Source organism: Pristis pectinata, chromosome 15 (assembly GCF_009764475.1).
Source record: "Pristis pectinata isolate sPriPec2 chromosome 15, sPriPec2.1.pri, whole genome shotgun sequence".
NCBI classification, from domain to species: domain Eukaryota; kingdom Metazoa; phylum Chordata; class Chondrichthyes; order Rhinopristiformes; family Pristidae; genus Pristis; species Pristis pectinata.
In genome coordinates, this window is record NC_067419.1 from 395,829 (window position 1) to 406,722 (window position 10,894).

The 10,894-nt window shown below is 46.0% G+C and overlaps 1 protein-coding gene across 1 annotated transcript in view; it reads right to left on the minus strand.

Moving 5' to 3' along the window:
- The window catches only part of LOC127578520 (uncharacterized), a 22,409-nt gene extending 13,912 nt beyond the window's left edge, over positions 1–8,497 (minus strand). Inside the window, exon 1 of the mRNA XM_052030660.1 lies at positions 8,229–8,497. The gene's annotated coding sequence lies outside the window, so the exon portion shown is untranslated. The remainder of the gene's footprint in view (positions 1–8,228) is intronic.
- Positions 8,498–10,894: the final 2,397 nt, after the last annotated feature.

The following is a 10,894-nucleotide window of genomic DNA, read 5'->3' on the forward strand; positions in this document are numbered from 1 at the left end:
GTTGAAGCTGTTCTTCTCAATGAATTAGTATCGGCACCTCCAACAGCAAGCCCAATAACTGCATCCCCACCACCTTTCCCCACAGCCCTTCTCTTTTCCCCTCCAGCACTTCTCCCATTCTGGACAACAGCGACTGAAGGAGAATGTGTGGAAACAGCCACTGAAAATGAGAGGCTCGAGGACTGGGGCGCCATAAATCCACTGGGGCTGCTCTCTGCACCAGCATGTGACCCCTGGGGAGATGCTGATGGGTGGTGGCGAAATTTTACCCACGACCCGCCCAGGTATTTTGCACTGAACTATCTCATAACTGCAACACTATATTCAACGTTCTGTTTTCTTTTACTACCTCTTATGTATGGCATGATCAGTCTACATGGCATGAAACAAAAATACTTTTCACTCTACCTTGGTACATGTGACAATAATAAACAAACTACAGATACTAACTGGTGGCTGCAAATGGGGCTGAGTGGAGGTGAGCAGGGAAAAGGCTTCACCAGGAGACTGACATCTGCTGGCACCAATAGCAGCTCAGCAGTTCACACATCCTTTGTTGCTGTATGGTGGGTCATGAGACTGCTGATAAGCACACAGAAGGTCATTAGCCCGCCTCAGCACAAGTCGAGCAGTGCCTGTGTGAATCAAGATAAGAGAGTGTGCATGTGGGCAGTGGTGGGCTGGGCCACGTGCTGGTTGGCGAGAGACAGGGAATGGGGGCAGGCAGTTCTATCAGCTGGAGACTATTTTGCATCTATCGCCCTCTCCCCATAGAGGGATCAGCTTAGGGAGGGGCCCATGTCCCATAGTTACTGGTTAGATCCCCACCCCAGCCCTGGCAAACTTTATTTCCAAAGCTGGATGAAAATATTGTTAATTAAACATTAATTGGTTTACCGTTGAGCCAACTAATAAGTTTTACTTGCATACACCTGGCCTCATTAAGTACTTTTCCACTAATTATATTGTCAGAACCTATGAACCTGCAATTAAGCAGAAGTAGGAACGTAAGGAAGGCACGTTCCCACATCAACCTCTCATTGTCGTGATGCCATGGGAAACACTATCAGTGAACATCGTCCAAGAACAAATACACGAGATTCTCGTTCAGAAAACTGATGCTGCCATGGAGGGTAGTCATCATTTTTGCATTTAAAAGAGTCATTCAATGAGAAAACAGAAGTGAGATTGACAGAATGAAAGAGAAAATGTGGCATATGGAGGGACAGAAGGGGAGCAGAAGGTTTTGGAGATGAAAAAGGTTCAATTCCATTGAGAACACAATAAAGAAGGCATTCAATGCCTACAGAAAGGCCCAGATAGCTTACATACATGGGCTAAGATGCAAGTAACATTCTGCAACAATAGTGCCATGCAATAACCATCTCGAAATAAGAAATGTTTAAGTTCGACATTCAATGGTACTATCACCAAATTACACACCATCAATACTCCAGGGGTCACCACTGACAAAGAACACAAATGGAACAGCAACATAAAATGTAAGTTACAAGGGAAGATCAGAGATTGGGTATTCTATGGCGAGAGACTCTCTTCCTAGCACCACAAATATTCATGACAATCTACAAGTCACAGTCAGGACTGTGATCAAAAAATTTCCACGTCCCTGGATGTACAGCTCTGATCGGCACCCCATCCCAAGCCATAACGTCAATCTATCCACCATCAGCACAGTGTGGATGCAGGATATCTCATCTGTTAAATGCACTGCAGTTATTCAGACAACTTCGACCAAACATCTGACCTCCAGCACCAAGACCAACAAAGACAACAGGTGCATATCAATAATACCAGCTGCAGGTTCCCCTCCAATTCACATGTCATGTGGAAGTACTTTTCTATTCTTTCATCATCACTTGGTCCAACTTCTGGAACTCCCTTCCCAGCAGCTCTGTAAGAGTAGCTTTAGCAGAAGCACTGCAGGTGCTGAAAGCAGTAGGTTACTCACATCACAAGGACATGGCAGTGACAATGAAGGCAGAAAATTAAACAACCACTTAGAAACTGATTATCCAGATATTACCACCCTGCTCTATGGGATCCTGCTGAGCACAACTGAGCTGCTTTGCTTCCACATGACAACAGTGACCACATTTCAATGTTCCATTATCTGTAAAAAGCTGTGGATGCTCCATCAGCCTAAATGAAGACCTTATTCTCTGAAATACATCTCCTTGGAAGCCTCTGCTGCAAACAAACCCATCTGGAGCAAACATCGCAACACCACATTCCTTCAGTCTTCTGTTCAGTATCAATGTCCAAAGATGCCAGAATTCAATGTTACAGTTAGTATAGAGTCAGCTTCTCTCAGTCATCTGCCTGTGCAGAGAATGTCCAACAGACACCACATTGCAGATGGGAGCACTTTCCCTGTGATATTCTCTCCATTAACCACCAGTAGTCTGTGGGGAGATGGTGCGTACTGGGGATTGGGGACACTTTCCCCATCGTATTATGTCGAGTAACCACAGGCAGTCTGTGGGGAGACAGGTCAGCATGAGGAATTGAAGGGTTAAGAATTGCAACCATACCTATAACTGGTAAACAATATATATATATCTATCTCTCTAGCAAGGACTAGCAAGCTGCTGACCCACTAGTTAGGTTGGAACATTAAGTATGTTAACTGCCTTTGTTTCGGGTAACGGACCATTCCAATATGTCAGACGGTGGCGATACTGGGTGTAATTAACATCGAGGTGAAAGCTTGGTCTGAACAATGAAGGGTGATACCTGCCTTTGAATGCCTTGATTATAACTCAATTATACTAAGACAAGAGGTGTGATAGCTGTCTCGGGATCTCTATAGCTTGACCTAAACTCGCGGCGCCGTTTGCATGGGATGTGCGTGACAATTCCTGTATAAATGTCTGTCTGCCCTTTGTGCGGGGAGAACTTGGGAAGCGACTCTTAGTGAGTGCTGAAGAGAATTCTCCTAGCGGTGCACTGCTAATAAAGGTATTTGTTCGAATCGACCTTGTGGCACTGTGTTACTTACAGCGGACAGAAGGGGAAAATTAATTTCGGGATGACAAGCAGCCACTGCACACTGGGGATACACTTCTTGTGTGATTCTATACAGGCAGCCTGTGGGAAGAGAGATCAGTGGACAGTGCACACTGGAGATTGTGAACACTCTTCGTATGGCATTGTCCATTACCCACAGACAGTGTTTCTGAGCCAGCCGCCCAAATTTTATCTGTGAACCATTAACTTGCACCCATCATATGTGCTCCACCGTTCAGTGTTCTTCAACAGGTTTGTAAGATTGGGCAAGAAAATATCCATACGAGATGAGCACTAACATTGAGAACTCGAAGAAAAATGGAACAATGTGAACAGACAAGGTTTAGTCCCCAGGTCTTCCTCCACTAAAGCATTGGGATCCTTCTTATCCACCTGTACAGATGGGCTTGCAACAAATCATTTACACCCTGTGTTTGTACCTCAGGAAGGGCTTCTCCCCCCTCAGTTATTCCTCACCCCCTCACTGAAAGGCCCAAAAACATCATGGTCAGCAGCAAGAGTACAACCTGCCTGCAACAGACAACTTGGGAAAGTAAAGTGACCAAAAGACTCCACCAGCTTCCACTTCCATGTGCAGGTTATTTCCAACCACTCAGACAAATACAGCTCAGTCCCACATTAGTGAGCTCCTGTTGAAAGGATGTATGATTCTGTATGAGGAGGTACTTCCTGTGGAATATATTGCAAACTGCCACAGCTAATGACAAACATTAAAATAACATATACTTGCAGCTTGCAGTAGCCAGAGGAATCAATGACAAGTTGTTGCAATTCATGGTAATTCCTTATTTTTGTAATTAGGACAGTATGACTGCACTTGTGGCATCTTAAAGTGGGGAGAATTTTCAAAGCAATCTGAGATGGCTGTGATATAATACAGGAAATACCAGAACAACTGACCAAAACTACTTCAAAAGATGCAACGCATTGAAATGAGGGAATGAGGGTGTTTTTAGGGGTGGGCTGCTGACAGCACATTACCACACCTGGAGAGATTGAAAATGGATCTGCCAAAGGCATAACTTGACTCTTCTGAGCACATTCAGTCTCACCAACTATTTCTGCCTTCCTTTGTACAGATATGTAACATTTAAAAGGACCCGTGTCTGAGTAAATGAGACTCACCACATTTTCTCCCAACTGAATCAATGGAAACTGAGTCAAAAAAAGTTCCCTCCAGTTGGTGCTCTCAGTACTGGGTCTGGTTCACTTGTTGCTGTTCCTGAGTCTTTTGTCATTGTTTACTTCCAGCTGTGGCCTTTCTTCCCCCAATCAGTCCTTCATCACAGGTCTAATTTTAACAGGACAGATATTGAAGCAGGTTAACAATACAAAGGAGAAAACATTTCTCAATTACGTCCCTAAACACAAAACTCACTGAAATTTAAATGTTGACTGCAAACATAATGTGATCTCAGTGAACAAATACAAAATTGTCCTTCTCATTTCAAAACAGCTTACATGGGATATGAAAGAGTCACTGTTCCGTTCACAATAAGACATAGGAGCAGAATTAGGCCATTTGGCCTATCAAGTCTGCTTCGCCATTCAATCACTGCTGATTTTTGTTCAACCCCATTCACACACCTGCTCCCTGCAACCCTTAAGTTCCTTACCAATCAAGAACCTATCAATCTCTGCCATAAATACACCTAATGATGTGGCCTCCACTACCCTCTGTGGCAATGAATTCCATAGACTGACCACCCTTTGCTTGAGAAATTCCTCCTCATCTCAGCTTTAAAGGGGAGTTCCTTTATTCTGAGGCTATGCCCTTGGATCCAAGATTCTCTTCATGAACCATCTTCTCCACAGAAACTATCCAGGGTTTCCAGTATTTGGTAGGTTTAAATAAGATTTCCCCCCCACAATTCATCTGAACTCCATCAAGTACAGGTCCAGAGCCATCAAATGCTCTTCATACATTAAGCCTTTCATTCCTGGGATCATTCTTGTGAACCTTCTAAGCAACAACGATAATGCCTACATATCCAGGAATAACATGCAATTTGGTGGCAGGATAATTTAGTGGGAAAAGCTGTCGTTTCTTTACTGCCTCAGTACCTGTCACAAAATGAGCGCTTCTACACAAGTCCATTTCCCAGGAGACTTAAAGCATTCCAAGGTAATGAAGTAAAATCTACAAATGCAAGAGACACTCAGTAGGTGAAGAAAATAGCTTCAAACATTTCTGGTTTTCACTTCAGATATCCACATCTTTAGTTTCCCTTTGATTTCCACTGGCTGACAGATGGGTGACAGTGAGGGGGAATTTCCAAACATGGTTCAAATACTGAACCCCAGGTATATAATTAATGCTGCAAACACCAAACAGCTCATTTATTCACAGCATCTTCCAATGAAGGACTGAATGGGAACTCATTCTCTCCCCAGAGTAGCACTGATGGCTTCCAAAAGAACTCCAGACCCAAATATCTGAGCCCAGAGCAAAAATGTTTGCTCAACAACTCAACCAAGGCAAAAAACTGAAAACGAAAACAACAAAATCACATGCTCTGAGTTTCTTTATGACAAAGATTAACATTGAACATTCAGCCATTTTGTAACAGTGCAACTAAGATTCCAATGGTTGTTTTTATCCTGCCTCTTTGTGCATTCAATAAAGGCACAAGTAGTTCCAGCTTTACAGAACATTCAGCAATGCAAAATCTACAGACGCAGATCTAAAATCAAAACACATTGCTCGAAATGACTTGTCTGCTCCAAACATTCATTGCGGGGATATTAAAAAATAAAATCACATAATGAATTCAATTATGAAATCCAGGAAGTTTCCTTCTTTGTCCAACTAACTCATAAAAATGCTATTAAAATATTCTTAAAACAAAGAACTAAAATTGGCCTAATTAGCTCCAGCACAGTCCTGTAACAAAAAACAGATTTCTGAAAGAACTCAGTGAGTCAAGAAGCATCTGTGGAGGTGAAAGACAACATTTCAGGTCAAACCCTATATCGGGATGAAGGGAAGAAGAAAGATCGCCAATATATAGCAGTGGGGTGGTGGCACAGAGGCTGGAAAATGATCGGTGGAACCAGATGAGCAGGGATTGGGCAGATGGAACCAGGTGGGGGGGGGGGGGGGGGGGGGGAGGTGGGAAAGAGGCGTTGGGAAAGGTAAATAAAAGGTAAAAGCAAACTAGGTAAACAGGTGACCAAGTGTGGGAAGAGAACACCGGGGTGAGGGTTACCAGAAACTGGAAATATCAATATTTCCTTTTTCATTCCCTCCCCTTCCTGGTTCCATCTGCACATCATCCCTTCCCCATTGGGCTCCAGCTGTCACCTACCAGCTTCCATACCACACCCTCATACTGCTCTGTGCTGGTAAACTTTCCTCTCAGTTCTGATGCAGGGCCACGACCTAACTCATCAACTTACACCTTTTGCCTCCACAGATGCTCCTTGACCTGCTGGATTTTTCCAGTGCTTTTTTTTTCTGCAGATTCCAGCTTCTGCAGTCTCTCTCGTCTTCAACCCTTTAAAATCTTCCCTTCAGACATCAGGGGGTTTGAGCCACAAACCCACCAGTGGTGGTAGCACAGTGGTAGACAGGTACGAGAGAGAAATAATGAGAGTTCTTAGTAATGAGGACAAATCAAGGTAACATTTAGGCACAGGCATTTGTGAGTAACATTCAAACAAGTTTCAGATAATGATCTCCAGCAAGAGTCAAACTACCAACACTTGCCATCACAAAGCACCCACCATCAACAGCCAGGGGTCAGTACTGAAGAAAAACTGAACCAGACCCATTGTTGTGATTACAAGAACAGGTAGAGGGCTGAGCATCCTGCAGTGAAGAACTCACCTCCTAACACACCAACACTTTCCCATCGTCCACAAGAACACAAGCCAGGAACCTGATGTAAGACACTCCACTTGCCTGGATGAGTGCAACTTCCAAGTTCAACACATACCGAGGACAAGGCAGCCCATCAGCCAATGGGATAAACGGGTCATGTTTGGATTAGCTATCAGTAACTAGTTGAGTGCCACAGGGATCAGTGCTAGACCTCAGCTACTTACAATCTATGTTAATCATTTGGATGAAGGGATGAAAGTACTGTGGACAAATTTGCTGACACAAAAAAAAGGTGGTTTAGCAATTCGTGAGGAGGACACAAAGAATCTGCAAGGCATAATAGAGAGGTCAAGACATCGACACTTGGAATATACTGTGGGAAAAATGTGAGGTTATCCACTTTGGAAGAGAAAGTCTCTACATGCTGTGAGAGTACAGTGTTGTAGTGTAAAGACACCCAGGTTCCTTGTGACTAAAAGACAAAGCTAGTATGTATATTCAACAAGTAATTAGGAAGGTTCATATAACATTCACCACTGTCACAAGGATGTGGAGTATGAAAGTAGAAAAGTTTTGATACTACTTTACAGGGATGACAATGGCAGCAAGTCCACGGGCGTCACAACCCGCAATTTCTCTCCAGGTTGCACACCATCCAGCCCTATTGCTGTTCCTTCTGCATTTTGGGGTCAAAGTTTTGAACTCCCTCCTTAAACAGCATCATTACCACATGATTGGAATTGGCAGTTCACAAAACCAGCTCAGGGAGAATCACTGACAGCCTTGCAGCAATACACACATGCTGAATTATTAGTACATAACTACGATGTAAAAAGCTCCCAAAACAAGGCTAGAACAAATGATAAAAATAATTATGTGGAAAGATTAGACAGCCTGGGTTGCTTGCTTTGTAACCTCTGAAGGGAGACAATTGAAGTGTACAATTTTTTGTAGTGCCCAGACAAACGGAAAGGCCAATTTCTCGTCGTAATCGGGTCCTATACTAGGAATCATAGGTTGTACTTCGGCAGTTGGTAGGAGCGGAGAGGAGATCAAAAACTGAACTGCCGGCCCCCGCATCCATAACGAGAGGATGGGACAGATCTGAATCTCACCGCCTTGCCTGAAAGGGCGAAGGAGGAAGACAGTCATACACGTGGAGCTGTGCCCAGAAGTGCGATTACTCGGTTTAACCTTCTCTTTCTTCATGGACACAATGGGCCGAATGGCCGCTTCCTGCATCCTAGATACAACTGCCCCCAAATACAACCGGATGAATGAGTGTTATCCTGGCGTTACCACCCTCACCGCGCTCCCATGACCGGAACACTAGGGGTCTAGCGACGGCTGATCTCACCCGGCTCCCTGTGAAGGCCCCACCACCCAGGCCCGACCCCAGCAGGTTCTGCGTAGGTGGCGGGAGGCCAGGCCGCCTCTTCGGAAAATTTAACCGGAGTCACCGCCGAACATCAGAACTTGCCCGCCCGTAGGCCTTCTTCCATTCCCAGCCCCGCAAAGCCGCTTCAACACAGATCGGGAAAGAATCTCTTGCATCGGGAAAGAAACTGCGCCCATCCGGAGACTGTGAGCATGCGCACTGTGTTCGCTGCAACATCAATTCAAGGACGCGGCCTCGAAAACAAACCCGCAGATGCTGGAAATCGGCGGTAAAATGGGAAGGGCGAAACAGGCCACGTGACCTGCGGAAGGTCTCTGACCTGAGCCGGTGACTCTACTCCTCGCCCCACCCACACTGCCCGACTGCCGCCTTTTGTGATCCGAATCTGCCCCGTCACCGTCCCCCCACCCCCCAGTTGCAGAGTCACAGGCTCGATCCCTATCCCAGCCCGACACACACTTCACACCCACAGTGGAAATATGCTGATTTAATTCTAATCACTTCGATATTTATGAACCCTAATTTCTGTTTGCATTCCTGTTTGCCTCACTGAACAAGAACACCGAAACATCATAAAGTGAGAAACAGCAGAAGTTGGCCATTCAGCCCCTCGAACCACCAAGAAGATCGCAGCTGCTCTCCCATCTCAGCCACATATTTCTGCCCGATCCTCATTTCCTCCATTCCTTCAGTCTCCACAGATCTACCGATCTCTATTTTTTGATTCCGAGATTTCACAGCCCTCTGTGATGGGGATTTCCAAAGATTCACCACCCTCAGAGTGAAGACATTTCCCCTCATCTCAGTCCCAAAGAGTTCACCCGTTTTTCTGAGCCTGTGACCCCTGGTTCAACCTGTCGAATCCGTTAATGATGTTGTGCATTTCAATGAGTTCACCCCTCGGTCTTCTAAACACGAAATGAAAGGGTTATCGCATTTGATTGTTCATCATATGACGAACCCACCACTTCAGGGATCAGCATGGTGAATCTTCACTGCACTCTCTATAATAAATACTCAAATGTTTTTGCTATATTACCATGCAATTAATTTCCATCTTCTGCAACCCGCGGTTGCCCGCACCTATCACCTCCCAGCCTCTTGTCATTATATCCACCCCCTCCTCCATCTGCCCACCACCCTTCTTCACCTGGATCCATCTATCGCCTCCCAGCTCTTGCCACACACCTTCCCTCAACTTTTTATACTGACTATCTCCACTCTACTTTCAGTCCAGATGAAGGATCTCGATCCCAAACGTGAACTGTCCATTTCCCTGCACTGATACTGTCTGACTCGCTGTGCTTATCCAACAGTTTGATTTTTGCACTATATAACCCTTCTTAGACAAGGAGAGCAACATTTTACACAATTTTCCAGGTGCAATCTCATCAAAGCCCAAAATAATAGTGCGAGGTTATTTTCACTCATATCCAGTAACTCTTGCAATAAGTACAATATAGCCCTCACCTCCCTCACTACCCACTGCATCTCAGTCCCTCACCATTTAAACACACTCAGCATTTCTGTCCCTTCTCCAGAAGTGGGTAACCTCACATTTTACACATTAGACTCCAGCTGACCTGTTGTTCCCGCTCACTCAGCTTGCCTACATAATCCTGAACCCTCTTGACATGATCATCACCACTTAAATCTTACCGAGTTTTGTCAAGTCCAGCCGAGTTTATTGCCAGGTGCACAAGTACAGGGAGGCACGGGTCCAATGAAAACCTTGCAGCAGCATCACAGGCAGTTGGATTCAGACAACACAGAGAACAGAAATTATACAATTCTGTGTCATTAACAAGAAATAAATGTACTTTTTGTGTCAATAACAGACTTGGAAACGTTACATTTGGTCCCTCAGTGAAACTGTTGACACCGACTGGGAGTAACTGTGATCCCAGCACCGGTCCCTACAACACCCACTGGTACAGCCGGCCCACCCAAGGAGGGGCTGTTTATTCCTTCTCTGTAAACACACAGACACCAGAGACAGGGGCAGGCCACTCGGCCCCTCCAGCCCGCCCTACCATTTAGTAAGATCCCGGCCGGTCCAACCATGCCCCCAACACCACTCCCCCCCCCCCCCCCACTTCCCCAGAACATCGGCCCCACTTGCAGGTCAACAGTCTGCCGGTATCTGCCCCCAGTATATCGACCCCCTCTGCTCCCCACCACCGTGGGGGCAGAGCTTCCCACAGATGAGCCCCTCAGACAGAATCAGCCGCTCCTACCCCCTCCCCACCGTCAATGGGCAGCCTCCTGTCCTCAACCGGTGCCCCGGCTCCTGGATCTCCCAGTGGGACACACCTCCTCTCAGCCGCCGTCCTGTCCGCCCCCCTCACCACCTTCTTCCTTTCAATGATATCCCCCCTCCCCTCGTTCTTCTGCGGGGATCCCTCCCCCGGGGGACGGCATGGAGCCGAAGGGCCGAGCGGCTGCCTCCTACCTCTCATCAATAAATCAGTCAGCACAGCGGCTCCGGCCGCAGGAAACCGGTTCACAAACGCCCCCAACTTCCCCCCGAGGGAAATGGGAATAAATAAAAAAGCGGCACATTTGCTCTGAGGTTTGTTCGGGTTTCACCGGGAGTTTGGGGAGAGAGCGGGAGGCGGGATCTG